This window comes from Leopardus geoffroyi, chromosome D4, assembly GCF_018350155.1.
Source record: "Leopardus geoffroyi isolate Oge1 chromosome D4, O.geoffroyi_Oge1_pat1.0, whole genome shotgun sequence".
In the NCBI taxonomy this organism is placed as follows: Eukaryota; Metazoa; Chordata; class Mammalia; order Carnivora; family Felidae; genus Leopardus; species Leopardus geoffroyi.
The window spans coordinates 30,664,693-30,681,063 of record NC_059342.1 but is presented as its reverse complement, the minus strand read 5'-3'; the positions used below and the strand labels follow the sequence as shown (position 1 = coordinate 30,681,063).

At 40.6% G+C, this 16,371-nt stretch overlaps 1 non-coding gene across 1 annotated transcript; it reads right to left on the bottom strand.

Annotated features, from left to right (window-relative positions):
* Positions 1–15,100: 15,100 nt before the first annotated feature.
* On the bottom strand, positions 15,101–15,207 carry LOC123593937. Its single transcript, XR_006710612.1, has one exon. It is a non-coding gene; the product is annotated as a U6 spliceosomal RNA (small nuclear RNA).
* Positions 15,208–16,371: the final 1,164 nt, after the last annotated feature.

Sequence of the window (16,371 nt, the reverse complement as noted above, 5' to 3'; positions counted from 1 at the left end):
ACACAGAATCTGAAGCAGGCTCCAGGCTCTGAGCTGTCAGCACAGAACCCCACGCGGGGCTCGAACTCAACCGACTGAGCCACCCCGGCGCCACGCCCCCCCCCCCCCCCTTTTTTCTTTCAGTTGAGAACTGGAACTCAGAGGACTCTGAACTGGACAGTCCTCCAGGAAGTTTTGCCTGGCACCTGGCTGTCTATCCCACTCCTTCCTTTTCCTCTTACATTTTCCCAGAACCTGTATTTTGTTAGGACATCAGGTGGCTGTATGCCCCAAGGGAAGCTGGGCTTCTGGCCAGCCTCAAACTTGCTTAATCCTAATCATGCACTCTAATTCCATTCCCTTGCCAATGATTGGTGTAGGAATAAGCTCCTGGTGCAAATCTTCCCTGAGGGGAACTATTATGGAGGATTCCTGGGAACATTTTTCTTATATCTAAAAAGGGATTGAGAAGGGATCTGTTATTTCCCACCTCTGTTCTCTGCTCTTTGTTATGTGAGGAAGACATAATGCCTAGAGTTGCTGTTCCTTATTGCAAGTATGAGAATGGCAGAGCAGAAGGGTAGAGAAAACCTAATTCCTTGGTGCTGATTTATCCCACTGGGAAGACTCCCTACCTCAGATTTATTATATAAGAGGATAAATAACATTATTGTTTAATCTGCTCTTAGTTTTATTTGTCTTGATTCAAAAGCATCACCTTAGAGCTTCTTGCTCAGGTGAGTCATCACCAGCATGACGGCTGCCAGGTTTGTGTTTTACTCATTTAATTTTCTGTCATTCCTGAGGAGGATAGGGATGATGCCTGTCATTCATTGCTTTCTTATTCGTTGCAGTTTACATGCCCAGTGCTTCAAATTCTGGGTAGTTGTGTGGTAGGTTCTCAGTAAATATTTGCTGAATGAATATTTTAAGATATTCAGTCATCTCCTTTTTGGAGTCAGCAGAGGTTTATGATCAAAAGCCTATTCTTTTTGCCCAAAAGAATTGATAGCAGGTGTTCAAACAAAAACTTGTACATGAGTGTTCATGGCAGTACTGCTTGCAATATTCAAAGGTGGAAACAGCCCAAATATACATCAGTGGATGAATGGATAAACAAAATGTGGTACAATGGATTAATATTTGTGTATAAAAGGGAATGAGGTACTTATACATGCTACAATATAAATGAATGTTGAAACATTATGGCCAGATACAAAAGGCCACACATTGTATGCCCCTTTATATAAAATGTCCAGTATAGGCAAATCCATAGAGACAGAAATCAGATTAGTGGTTGCCAGGGGTAGGAGGGAAAGGAGATGGGGAGCGACCATTTAAGGTGCATGAAGTTGCCTTTTGGGGTGAGGAAATTTTTCTGGAATTTATAGTGGTGTTAGTTGTACCAAATGTGAATGTAGTAAATACCACTGAATTGTACACTTTAAAATGGCTACAATAGCACACCCTTTCCGAGTTTTTGGCTATGAGGATTGGGGCAGCCTGCGAAAGGGGTCCCGCACTGAGATGCCTCAAATCCTTGTTTAAAATGTTTAGGTCCCCATGAGGCCCCACACTGTCCAAGCTAACCAGGAGATTTAGGTAGGAAGGGGATTGATATGCTTCATTGTTTATAAAATCAGTTGTGCTGATAAAAGAAGTAAAGCTGGGAAAGCTTTGAGTCCGGCACCTGTTCATGGTCATAATTAACCAGCTTTACCTGGAGTACACATCAGATGGGACATCAGTCTGGCTGTAAATTTCAGCCAGCTGTTAGATGGGAACATGGAGTATCGCTGTGCACCTGCAGATGTATTATTTCTTTTGTGGCATGAATAAATGTATCTGTGATGTACAAAAAAAAAAAAAGACTACAATAGTAAATTTTATGTGATTCTACCACAATATTTAAAGCATATATTTTGGAGTTCTATCATGATTTGAATCCTGGCTCTGCCACTAATTAATTTTGTGACCTTGGACCTGCTCCTTATTTCTGTGCCTCAGTTTTCTCATCTGTAAAATGGAAAAAATAATGATACCTATTTTTGAGGGTTATTGTGAAAACTGGGTCAGATAATGCATATGAAGTGTTGAGCACCATGCCTGGCACAAAGTAAGTCCTCAGTGAAAGTCATTATCAACATTATTATTATCATCATTTTGAATCACACTTAAGACTAGGTAGAGTCATAATGAGCCCTCATTATTATGAGAGGAATGAAATTTCCAAAGATTCTTTATGCACCAGAATTACCACATGTACCAGAGACCATATTTTGAGAAGCACTGCTTCAAACCAGATGTCTCTAGCAACTTTAAGCTGCCCATCACCAAGCAACAACAAGGGACCATTACCACTTGAGAGAGGACCTGTCATCCTCTAAATTTCTTTTAATGTTTATTTATTTTTTAGAGAAAGAGAGAAACAGAGCACAAGCAGGGAAGGGGCAGAGAGAGACAGAGCACGAGCAGGGGAAGGGCAGAGAGGGTGGAGACACAGAATTGGAAGCAGGCTGCAGGTTCTGAGCTGTCAGCAGAGAGCCTGACATGGGGCTCGAACCCACAAGCTGTTTGATCCCACAAGCTGAAGTTGGATGCTCAACCAACTGAGCCACCCAGGCACCCAGGGCTTGTCATCTTACTAGACATTTGGAGACAGCTTACTTCCCCATTGCCCTCCTATTTCCTTTCCAACACCACCAATCACAACAGTTTCTTAAGGCATGCTCTGGGAGCACTGCATTCTAATTTCCAAATCATAACTGCCTAAAACAGTTATAAGTCAACCAATCCTGATTACTTTAGGATTAAGAACACCTTTAAAACCAATGAAATAGAGATGAGTAGCTTCTAGCTGGTGTTAGCTGGCCGTGGGTTTCCTTTGGGGCTATTAATTACTGTAGTATTTACTGATGGAAACTTATTAAGCAGCATCACATTTTTTCCTGACAATTTTTCTGCTGGAAGATTGCATCCTTAAATGCGTTCCTAAAATAACAACTCTTATCACATGAGCATGAGTTATTTGCAACGTTGTATTTAATGTGGTCAATTTAACAGACTTTAATTATTTTTTATTTTTTTAAGTTGATTTATTTATTTGAGAGAGACAGAGACAGTGGGGAGGGGTAGAGAGAGGGGGAGACAGAGAATCCCAAGCAGGCTCTGCATTGCCAGTACAGAGTCTGATGTGTGGCTCAAACCCACAAAACCGTGAGATCATGACCTGAGCTGAAACCAAGAGTTGGTGATGTGTGGCTCAAACCCACAAAACCGTGAGATCATGACCTGAGCTGAAACCAAGAGTTGGACGCTTATCCGACTGAGCTACCCAGGCACCCCGGACTAATATTTCTAATAATCCAAGGTATAAAAACTATCTTTAGTAACTATAATATCAAACAGAACACACACACACACACACACACACACACACACACACACACACTCACTCACATACGGCCATATAACTTAGAAAATAAAGCATACCAAAAAAGCAGTGGTGTGTGGATGCTGAATAATATCATTAGCCCTTCCATAGCAGTTATTTATTGGCACCAGTGGAAATGCATGCAATTTAACTACATACAAATTGCTAATTACCTTGAGTTACGTAATATACAAATTCCATTAGGAATAGTAAAATAAAATTCACTAAAATCTTCCAGATTGACTTGAAATTCTCAGGAAGATCAGTCCAGAGTTTAAAAACATGTAGTTGTATTACTTAAAAAAATTTTTTTATCATGTTTATTTATTTTTGAGACAGAGAGAGACAAAGCATGAGTGGGGGAGGGGCAGAGAGAGAGGGAGACTCAGAAGCAGGCTCCAGTCTCTGAGCTGTCAGCACAGAGCTCAACACGGGGCTCGAACTCCCGAGCTGTGAGATCATGACCTGAGCCGAAGTTGGATGCTTAACTGACTGAGCCACCTAGGTGTCCCTTTAGCTGTATTACTTTTAGTTATATGCAGGGAAAAATGCCTAAGAGAGGGCCAAGGCACAGGGGCCAGTCAGGATGCAAAGGGTTTGCATTTTTGTGAATCACCAAAGAGTTGCAGTCTATATACTCTGTTTTGCCACTGGGTTGCTGCCATCCCTTTGCCTACCTTTTCTTCTCTATGAAATTAGGATGATTATAATCAGTCCTATGTTCCACGTATGGTTGATGGGAAAAGAAAATCAGAGAAGTAAATTGAAAAAGGTAAAACGGTATTATATTATTTTACAATTGTTTCTACTTCCTTGTATCATATATGTAAAAACAAACTATTTTTCCTAATTCTAAGAGGATCTCAAATGTTTTATGCCAGTTGAGTCAATTGTGATAAGATCAATAAAGTTATAGTTCCTGGTTTAGTTGTTACAAGATTGATAAGTGAATTTAAATTCAGTGTCCCACAGAAAATGAATAAAGCAAGTATGTAGTCTCAAAGTTAGGGGTTATAGAACCATAAACCATTGACATCAGGATGTGACAAGAGAAAATTTTGCCAAGCCAAAATACATTATGATGACCAGACACAGAATATTTTAAATCCAGAAAGGACCTGTACCCACCTTACAATATTTGTATTCTTAGTATCACTGAAGTTCTTTCCAGTTTTTTTCCTTTTTTTACAAAAATGTTTATTTACTTTTGAGAGAGAGACAGAGCATGAGTGAGGAAGGGACAGAGAGCAAGAGAGGGAGACACAGAATCTGAAGCAGGCTCCAGGTTCTGAGCTGTCAGCACAGAGCCTGGTGTGGGGTTTGAACCCACAAACCGCAAGATCATGACCTGAGCCGAAGTTGGACACTCAACCGACTGAGACACCCAGGCGCCACTTTTCCTTTTTTTTCTTTAAGTTTATTTATTTTGAGAGAAACAGACAGCCCGAGTGGGGGAAGGAGAGAGAGAGAATCCCAAGTAGGCTCTGTACTGTCAGCACAGAGCTAGAGTTGGGGCTTGAACTCACAAAGCCGTGAGATCCTGACCTGAGTTGAAATCAAGAGTCAGATGCTTAACCGACTGAGCTACCCAGGTGCCTCTCCAGCTTTTCCTCTTATGACAAGATGTTACTGCCTAACCCTGTTTGTATCCTCAGACCACAGTGCAAATAGAACAGAATTTTATTCTATGTTCCTACTATTAAAATCTTGATCTTGGTCATAGCTTTAATTAAAGCTAAATAAAATAATTTGGAATTTAGAACTTTTTAGTTCCACATTTATTCATGAGGAATCTTAGAATTAAATCACTGGCCTGTCTTTGGTCATTTGTACACCTTTGAACCAGTTGCTATAGTGAAGGGCATTTAATTCTCTGATCAGTCAGGCTGGGGTCGCAAGGCCAACCTGGAGTCTGATTATAGTCAGCCCCCTGAACCCTGGGACTGTGTGGACGGGGGTGGTTCCCCAAGGAAAATAAGGTTTCCAATACTTGCATGTAGGAATAGGTGCTGGGCAGGAAACTCAGAATTCCCCATCAGTGATGATTAGCGTGAACATGTTATTGATATGCCTCTTGTAGCACTGGATTCTTGTGCCCCCATTATAATTCTTTCTTCTTATTTCTCCTCCTTAAGACCAGAAAGTGTACCTAACTCCTTTCTGAATCCCTTCTTTCCCTTCTTTCTGGCCCCTTCTCTCTGGTTGCATCTTCAGTGCCTGGAGAGGTGCCCTTCATTCAGGAAATATTTATTGTGTGAATAAATTAGTTTCTTGCTTGTATGTGCATGTGCTCCTGGTAAATAACTTTGCATGTGTTAAAAATGCAACAAATTAATTAATGTGTGAAAATTAACTAATACATGTTACGTGATCAAATGGATGTTATACTGTTTCTGAAAGAATCATTATTCTATTCTATAGAATAAAATATTCTATAGCGAATATTCCATTTGCTAATAATCATAGCCAAATTTTATATAGTGCTTACTAGGTGCTAGCCATCATTCCAATTCTGTTCATTTAATCCTTACAACCACCTGAAGAGGTGGATGCTTCTACTGTCCCCATGATTTAGTAAGAAGAGTGCCTCGGTAAGTAACAGAGTGCACACAGGAACGCAGGCAGTCTGGCTCTCCTAACCATTATGCTTTTCTGCTAGGTAGTGAGCCAAAGCTGATGTGTGAGCAGGATATGGTTTCTCGCTTCTTTTTTAAAAATTTTTTATTTGTTTTTTGAGAGAGAGAGAGAGAGAGAGAGAGAGAGAGAGAGAGAATGTGAGCGGGGGAGGGGCAGAGAGAGAGGTGGACAGAAGATCTGAAGCGGGCTCTCGTTGACAGCAATGAGTTCAATGAGCTGCTCAACCTCACGAACCTTGAGATCATCTGAGCTGAAGTCAGAAGTTCAACGGACTGAGCCACCTAGCTGCCCCATGGTTTCTCTTTTTAAAAAGCTGAGGGGTGCCTTGGTGGCTCAGTCAGTTAAGCGTCTGACTTTGGTTCAGGTCATGATCTCACAGTTGGTACATTCGAGCTCTGCGTCAGGCTCTGGGCTGACAGCTTGGAGCCTGGAGCCTGCTTCAGATTCTGTCTCCCTCTCTCTCTGCCCCTCCCCTGCTCACACTCTGTTTCTCTCTCTGTCAAAAATAAACATTAAAAAAATTAAAAAAAAATAAAAAGCTATATGAGCAGAGGGCAGATATTGTGTGTACATAAGTCCTAAAGAGGAGCTGAATGGAGACCCATAATTATATCACTAATAGAAATTATATGAGGGAGTGCCCAGAGAGGCACTAGTGGGGGAAACGGTTTATTTAGACGCCCCCCCCCAAATAATTTTGTGGGATGAAGGCTATATTGCGTCCATGCTAAGTTTGAGTAGACTAAGATGTTGAAATAGGACTGCCTTTCTGTTGAGATTATATTTCAGAAATGTATTTAAAAGTGAGGTAACACTTCACTCTCTAAGAATGGTCTGTGGATAAGCACCTGCACAGCACTTGGGAGGTTGTTAGAAATGCACAACCTGGGGCACCTGAGTGGCACCCAACTTCGGCTCAGGTCATGATCTCACAGGTTGTGAGTTTAAGCCCCACATTGGGCTCTCTGTTGTCAGAGGGAAGCCTGCTTTGGATCTCTGTCCTCTTCTCTCTCTGCCCTTCCCCCCCGCCACTCCCTCTCTAAAATAAATATTAAAATAATAAGTGAACAATCTCAGGCCTATCTCAGAGCTACTGAATCAGAATCTGCACTTTACAAAATCCCTAAAAGATGTCTATGCACAATAAAATTTGAGAAGCACTGAGCTAAAGTAAAAATACAAAGCCAGCAATTGGATCTGTCAGTATCATCTGATGGAAACCTGGCTGTCCTTTGTCACTGACATAGTTTAGCCTTATCTAGCAGCTGGTATGTTTGAGGTGCTCAGCCTGGCATGGAAGCACCTAATGGGAAAGAGCCTACTCTCCCTCTCCCCCAAAGAGGACAGAGGCCCTGCACCAGCAGGGGCTCAGGCCACCTCTTCCACTGAAAAGTCCCTACCACATATCCTTTGATGAACTTAACACCTTACCACAAGGTTAAGGGGAATGAATTGGGAAAGGTTCCAAAGAGGAGGAAATTTTAGACCAGTTTTGATGAATGATTGAGCTTTAGATTAACTAGAATTTCTGTGTAGAATGTCAGACTATGGGCTATACCAATAAGGATGGGCCAGACCTTGAATTACTGCATAAGCCATAATAAGGATTTTGGACTTTACCTTTTAAACCCAGGAGTGTCACCCAGTGAATACTGTGCTTTATAAAAATATGTATTTGGTCATTCAGACCACCAAAATATATTTTGCATATGTATTTGGTCTTTGTTCACAATTCCTGGCTCACAGCTCCCCAAACCCTCAGAATTTGGTTTCATGGTTAGTTGCCAAAGGAGCCAACCATGTGATTAGAAGGTTGGACCTTGCAGTGCCACTCTAAGTTGAATCTATCACCAATGGTCAATGATTTAATCGATCATGTGTATGTAATGAAGCCTCCATAAAAACTCAAAAGGATGGAATTCAGAGAGCCTCCAAGTTGATGAACATGTGGAGATTTGGGGAGAGTGGCATGCCTAGAGATTGCTTGGAAACTCTGTGCTCTTTACCCATACCTTGCCCTATACATCTCTAACCTGGCTGTTCCTGAGTTGTATCCTTTTATAATAAACCAGAAATCTAGTAAGTAACATGTTTCCCTGAGTTCTGTGAGCTGCTTCAGCAAATTAATTGAACCTGAAGAGGGAGCTCATAGGGCACCTCTGATTTATAGCCAGTTAGTCAGAAGTATAGGTAACAACCAGCACTTGTGACTGACATCTGAAGTAGATAACAGTCCTATAGGACTGAACCTGTGGAATCTGACACTGTCTCTGGATAGTGTCAGAATTGAGTTGGGCACCTGAGTGGCTCAGTTGGTTGAGCATCCCACTTTGGCTCAGGTCATGATCCCACTGTTCGTGAGTTTGAGCCTCATGTCAGGCTTGTAGCTGTCAGTGCAGAGCCTGCTTTGGATCCTCTGTCTCCTTCTTTCTCTGCCCCTCCTCCACTCACTCATGCATTCACGCTCTTTTCCTCCCTCTCTCTCTCAAAAATAAACATTTTTTAAAAACTGGAAAAATATTTTATTTTATTTATATATTAATTAAAAAAATTTTTTAACATTTATTCATTTTTGAAAGGCAGAGAGAGAGGGAGACACAGAAACAGAAGCAGGCTCCAGGCTCCAAGCTATCAACACAGAGCCCAACACGGGGCTCGAGCTCATGGACTGAGAGATCATGACCTGAGCTGAAGTCAGCCGCTTAACCGACTGAGCCACCCAGGTGCCCCTGGAAAAAATATTTTAAAAAAGAGAATTGAGTTGAATTCTCAGACACCCTGTTGACATCTGGAGAATTACTAGGTGCTGTGTGGGACCCCCTCCCTGCAATGCACACATTGGATTTGGTGCCAGAACCAAAAGACCCAGGGAATATCACCAGGGTTTTTCGAGGGTTGGGAGGAATTATCTTTATTACTTTGGGTGAAATTATACATACTCATGGAAAGAAAGTAAAACTAAGAACAGTAAAACTAGTAAACTAAGAAAATAAAACTAAGACAGTAAAACATAAAATCTCATCACCTACTGACATTTTCTAACGTTCTTCTGGTTTTCTTCATGTGTATATATACATGTAATTTTACATATCTGATTTTTTCACTCAGCAATGTCATAGACACTGTTCTATGTCAATAAATACATCTACATCATCATTTTAATGGACACAAAATATTCTGTTGTGTGCTAATGCTTTATATATCAGTCTGGGTTCAAACAGAAGACAAGAACACACAGTAATTTCAATGGGAGAGTTAATATAGAGAATTATTAACAAGAGATAGGACAGTAACTAGTAAGAAAGTATAAAAGAATGATATCTTGCCATTTGCAAAACATGGATGGACCTACAGGGTATTATGCTAGGTGAAATAAGTCAGAGAAAGACAAATACCATATGATTTGACTTATATGTGGAATCTAAAAACAAAACAAATGAATAAACAAAAAGCAGAAAGAGACCCATAATACAGAGAACAAGCTGATGGTTGCTAGAGGGGAGGTGGGTGGGGGGATGGGGAAATTGGGTGAAGGGGAGGAGGAGATAAAGGTTTCCAGTTATGGAATGAATAAGTCATAGGGGTAAAAGGCACAGCATAGGGAATATAGTCAATGGTATTTTAATAGTGTTGTATGGTGATAGCTGGTACAGCTGGTGGCAGCTGTGATGAGCACAGCACGATGTCTAGACTTGTTGAATCACTATGTTATACACCAGAAACCACTGTAACATTGTCATCTATAATAAAAAAAAGAAGAAGAAAGAAAAGGAATTCTAAAGGGTACTTTAGGGCTAATGGAGGGTACCCAAGAAAGGACAAAGTTGGAAAGGAGTTCAGACTTCATTAAGGAAGGTGTGTTTTGAGTCCACTGGATGGTGGAGAAGTTTGCTGCTTTGTCAGGCCAGGATGGTGCATACTCACTGGAAAAGCAGAAATAGCACTCCAGGGCTCAGAAGAGTGAAGGCTTATGGGGGAGGGAGTGCACAGAGGGAGACAGGTGCCACTGTTGGCAATGCTGGGACCAGAAGCTGGGGAGGTCCTGCTTTGCAGGAATGGAGCATACTTCTACGTGTAGCTTGGGGTGGGGAGTCTCCAGGACACTGCATGGAAGAAAATTCAGGTGGCTGGCTCATTATATGGAAGTCAAACAGGCCCTGGTATGTGCACACAAGGGACAGAGGAGAGGGTACCATGAGCAGCCACCGGTGCTGAGCTACAGGCACATGCACTCTGGGCTTCTGGCTATCCAGCCTGTTGAGAGCTGTTAAAAACAGAAGCCTAGCAGACAGTAGAGAAAATACCACTTGGAGTTAGGCAGTGGAGAAAAAGCATATTCTGCCTGAGCCTGGTGACAATCTACTGGAGAACTAGGAAGAAAAAAGCTCTTTTTCTTTTAGTGGCCTTCCATCACCCTCTGTTGACTGAGTGTAACATCTTGTGTTGGCAAAGAAAAACTATTTAATGGGCCCAGATCCATTTTTTCAGAGCAGGCAATAAACATGAATCTGGAATTGTGTGGCAATAAGTAACTGGCACGTTACAGCATACTTAACCAGTTCTCTAATAATGGATATTTTTGTATTCCCAATGTTTTACCATTCTGAACGATGCTGGTATGCCTGACTCTAACACTTGAGTGATTACTAGAAGAAAGTTTTAAATTGTGGAGATGGACATGAGATTTACATCCATTCTTGGATTAATCAGTCAAAGCTACATTTGGCTTGGGGAAATGCTGTGAAAATCAGCACCTGCCTGGGTCATTCAGAGGTGGCCAAAAGTTACTTCTATTGTTGGCCAGAGATGCTTTTCTAAGAGTCACTATAGCTACCAGGGAGAACTTCTATTCAAGAAGTTGAATACACCTAGGCCTCATCCAAATGGTCATAAAAACCCAAGCATCCAAATGGTCATAAATACCCAAGCTTTTAGCCATTCGGGCCTGTCCCAGTGTAACAGATCTCTACCCTGCCACCTCCAGGACCACTAGGACTCTTCCAGATCCTCCTTTACTTGGCATCTCAGGAATCTATTTTATTCCCCTTGGGAGATTCATTTATTCTCCTTGGGAATATTTGAAAATTTGTATTGTTAGATTAGATTCCACATTTGTAGATATTAGAAAACAGAACTAAGGGCTCCAGAGGGCATGGAGGCCTTGCCCTGCCTTTCTTCTGCCTCCTACACCCTTACTCCCTACCTAGAAATCCATCAAGTTCACCCTACTGCTGTTCACTTCTTGCAGACATACCTTAATCCATTAATCAGCTGAGTACTGACATTATGCCAGGGACTCCTTAGGAAATTATAGTGAAAAATCCTCTACAGTTTCTCAAGGGCACAGAGGCAATAAGCAGTAAAACTGGAATTAGAAACCAGACCCCAAGTCCAAGTATAGCTTTTATCATGTTTTACAAAAAATATAGCTAGCGAGAGGGAAAAAAGCCCAATAGGCTTGCTGTTTACTATATTGGCTCAAAAAGTCTCATCATGCCCAATGGTCTCTCAATGCCCCTACAGAAGTCCCTGCCCTGCCAGTTCTGGATCTGATGGCTTGGCCCTCCTCTGGGGACCATTTCTGTGGATATCTGAACACCTCTTCACATACCCATAGTGGTCTTTGCTCCTCCCCAGTCCCTGTTCTGTCCTTTGGGGTAATCAGTCCCAGCCAGGAGTTACTGGCAAAAGGGCAATGGTTGCTTCTGAGAAGATGGGGCCTTCTCCCTAGAGAATCTCTTAGAGGTGGTATGCTGGCTGAGACTATTAATGGGCAGTTGAAGATTTTGCCAAATTCTATTGAGCAACAGCTGTGTACTAGGCCTCATGAGACAGAAATGTGGGGTGTGGATTCTGCCATCTTTGTTTTTTATTATTCATCCTAGAGGAGTTGGCCATCCTTTTACTTTTGCTTTCTTATATATTTGTTTCTGATTGTAAACTTATAGACACAAAAAATTTAAGGAACTCAATCACCAAAATGTGTGACAGAAAAATCCTCATAATTTGTCCTTTTTTTAAGTTTATTTATTTATTTTTAGAGAGAGATAGAAAGAGAGAAAGAATGTGTGGGAGGGGCACAGAGAGAGAGAGAGAGAGAGAGAGAGAGAGACTCCCAAGCAGGTGCACTGCCAGTGCAGAGCCCCACACAGGGTTTGAACCCACAAACTGTGAGATCATGACCTGAGCCGAAATCAAGAGTCAGACTCTCAACTGATTGAGCCACCCAGGTACCCCCATAATTTGTCCTTTAACCCCACCCCCACCCTCACCTCATCATCATTAACAATTCAGCTTTTTTTGTATTAAAATTTTTTAACAAACTTTATTTTTAGTAGCAATTTTAGATTCATAGCAAAATTGAGCAGAAAGTACAGAGATTTCCCATAGGTCCCCCTGCTCCCCAACAAGCAAAACCCCTCCCACTGTCAATAGCTTCCACCAGAGTGATACACTTGTTACACTGCAAATATAGTGTACAAAATATAGTCTACAAATTAGTGAATCCACATTGATGCATCATTATCAACAAGTCTTTGTTTACATTAAGGTTCTTGGTGTTGTACATTTTATGGATTTCAACAAATGTATGATGACATGTATCCACCATTATAACATCATACAGAATAGTTTTACTGCTCTAAAATCCTAGAAATCCTTTGTACTCCATCTATTCATCCCTTCCCTTCCCACAATGTCTGACAAAGACTGATCTTTTTAATGTCTGCATAGTTTTGCCTTTTCCAGAGTGTCATATAATTGAAACCATACAGTATATAGCCTTTTTAGATTGGCATATGTTTTAGATTAAGTTTTCTTTAAGAGCACAATATCATTTGTTTGTTTACTTATTAACTAATTAAATAAATAGGGATAATATCAAACGTGTTCTTTCTTCATGTAATACTGTATCTTGAATACATTTTCTTATCCGTGTATTTAAAAGATAATGATAGCAATATAATAGTTGAATCTATTGAGCATTCACTGTGTAGCACATACTGTTCTATAAAGGTTTGTCATGTCTGTTATGGGCTAAATTGTATCCTGTCCCCCCAATTCACATGTTGAAGTCCTCTCTTCTGTACCTCAGAATGTAACTGTATTTGGAGATAGGGTCTTTAAAGAGATAAATAAGTTAAAATGAGGTCATTAGCGTGGACCCTAATCCAATCCGACTGATGTCCTAAGAAGAAAAGGACACAGAAATTCACAAAGGGAAGACCACGTGAAGACACAGGGAGAAGACAGCCATGTACAAAAGCCAAGGACAAAGGCCTTAGAGGAAACTGATCCTGCTGACACCTTGATTTTGGACTTCCAGCTCCTGGAACTGTGGGAAAACAAATTTCTGCTGTGTAAACTACTCAGTCTGTGGTACTTTGTTATGGCAGCCCTAGCAAAGTGGGGCTGTGTTTCCACAGTCCCTGAGGTGGGGGAGAGAACATGTGATGAATCTCTCAATGACTTCTTTTTAAAATAAAAAAAATTATTTTAATTCCAATTAGTTAATATACAGTGTTATATTAGTTTCAGGTTTACAATATAGTAATTCAACAATTGCATACATCACCCTGTGCTCATGACAAGTGTTCTCCTTAATCCTCATCACTTCTCTTTTTTTTTTAAGTTTATTTTACTTAGTTATTGAGAGAGAGAGAGACAGAGAGAGAGAGAGAGAGAGAGAGAGAGAAGGGGAGGGGAAGAGAAGGAGAGAGAGAGTACCCCAAGCAGGCTCCACACTGTCAGTGCAGAGCTCAGTTTGGGGCTCAAGCTCACAAACCATGAGATCATGACCTGAGCTGAAATCAAGAGTTGGATGCTTAACTCACCTGAGCCACCCAGGTGCCCCAATATCCATTACCTCTTTAACCCACCTCCCCATGCCCTTCCCTCTGATTACCATCAGATTATTCTCTATAGTTTAGAGTTTATTTCTTGCTTTTGCTCTCATTTTTTCCCTTTTGCTTGTTTGTTTTGTGTTGTAAACTCCACATATGAAATAATATAGTATTTGTCTTTCTCTGACTGACTTATTTTGCTTAGCATTATATTCTCTAAATCCATTCATGTTGTTGCAAATGGCAAGATTTCATTCTTTTTTATGGCTGAATAGAACCTTTATATATATCCATTCTCTATATATATCCATTCTGTATAATATATATATATATATATATCTCACATTTTTATCCATTCTAATATGTGTATATATATATATATATATATATATATATATATATATCCATTCTATCTATCTGTTTATCTATCTATCTATCTATCACATCTTTATCCATTCATCAGTTGATGGACACTTTGGCTGCTTCTGTTCCTTAGCTATTGTAAATAATGCTGCTATAAACATAGGTGTGCATGCATCCCTTTGAATTACTGTTCCTGTATTTGGCAAATACACAGTAGTATAATTGCTGGATTGTAAGGTAGTTCAATTTTTAATTTTTGGAGGAACCTCCATACTGTTTTCCACAGCAGCTGCACCACGTTGCATTCCCAGTTCCTAAGGTTTCCTTTTTCTCCACATCCTTGCCAACACCTGTTGTTTCTTTTGTTCTTGATTTTAGCCATTCTGACAGGTGTGAGGTGATATCTCATTGTAGTTTTGATTTGTGTTTCTCTGATGATGAGTGATGTTGAGCATCTTTTCTTGTTAGCATCTTTTCTTGTCTGTTAGCCATCTGGATGTCTTCTTTGGAGATATGTCTGTTCATGTCCTCTATCCATTTTTTAATTGGATTATTTGGTTTTTAGGCATTGAGTTTTATTTTTTTTTATTTTTTATTTTTTATTTTTAATTTTTTTTTTTTCAACGTTTATTTATTTTTGGGACAGAGAGAGACAGAGCATGAACGGGGGAGGGGCAGAGAGAGAGGGAGACACAGAATCGGAAACAGGCTCCAGGCTCTGAGCCATCAGCCCAGAGCCCGACGCGGGGCTCGAACTCACGGACCGCGAGATCGTGACCTGGCTGAAGTCGGACGCCTAACCGACTGCGCCACCCAGGCGCCCCGGCATTGAGTTTTATAAGTTCTTAAAAATATGGAACACTTCAAAAATTTGTGTGTCATCCTTGTGCAGGAACCATGCTAATCTTCTCTGTATCATTCAAATTTTAGTATATGTGCTCCCAAAGCAAGTACAATCCCTCATTTACTTCTAAAGCTTCTGCTTGCTCATCATTTCTACTTACACTTCTTCAACTAAGGCAAGTCATAAGGCCATACATATCTTCAAAGAGGTTAAGTATGCACAATCCCACCATGTACCCAGAAAAGGAGAATGAGAATATTCATAAATTTGCATCATAGTGGGGTGCTTGAGTGGCTCATTCAGTTGGGCATCCAACTCTTGATTTTGGCTCAGGTCATGATCTCACAGTTCATGAGATAGAGCCCCACATCGGGCTCCACACTGACAGCATGGAGCCTGTTTGGGATTGTCCTTCTGTCTCTCTGTCTCTCTCTCAAAATGAATAAATAAACATTTTTAAAAAATTAGCATCTGGGAATGCAAGCTGGTGCAGCCACTCTGGAAAACAGTATGGAAGTTCCTCAAAAAACTAAAAATAGAACTACCTTACGACCCAGCAATTACACCACTAGGCATTTATCTATGGGATACAGGTGTGCTGTTTCGAAGGGACACATGCACCCCCATGTTTATAGCAGCACTATCAACAATAGCCAAAGTATGGAAAGAGCCCAAATGTCCACCAATGGATGAATGGATAAAGAAAATGTGGTGTATATATATACATATATATACACACACAATGGAGTATTACTCGGCAATCAAAAAGAATGAAATCTTGCCATTTTCAACTACGTGGATGGAACTGGAGGGTATTATGCCAAGTGAAATTACTCAGTCAGAGAAAGACAAAAATCATATGACTTCACTCATATGAGGACTTTAAGAGACAAAACAGATGAACTTAAGGGAAGGGAAACAAAAATAATATAAAAACAGGGAGGGGGACAAAACAGAAGAGACTCAAATATGGAGAACAAACTGAGGGTTGATGGAGGGGTTGTGGGAGGGGGGATGGGCTAAATGGGTAAGGGGCATTAAGGAATATACTCCTGAAATCATTGTTTCACTATATGCTAACTAACTTGGATATAAATTTTTAAAAAGAAAAAAGAAAATTAAAAAAAAAGAAAAAAGTTAACATCATTGCAACCACATGGGGCAGGCCAACCCAGGCCTTGATATGTACTCCAAAATACAGGTAGGATGGTGTATGATGAGGAATCAACTTTACCTAAAGGAGGATCTGGCTTTTCTCTCAGCTAGTGGAGGTG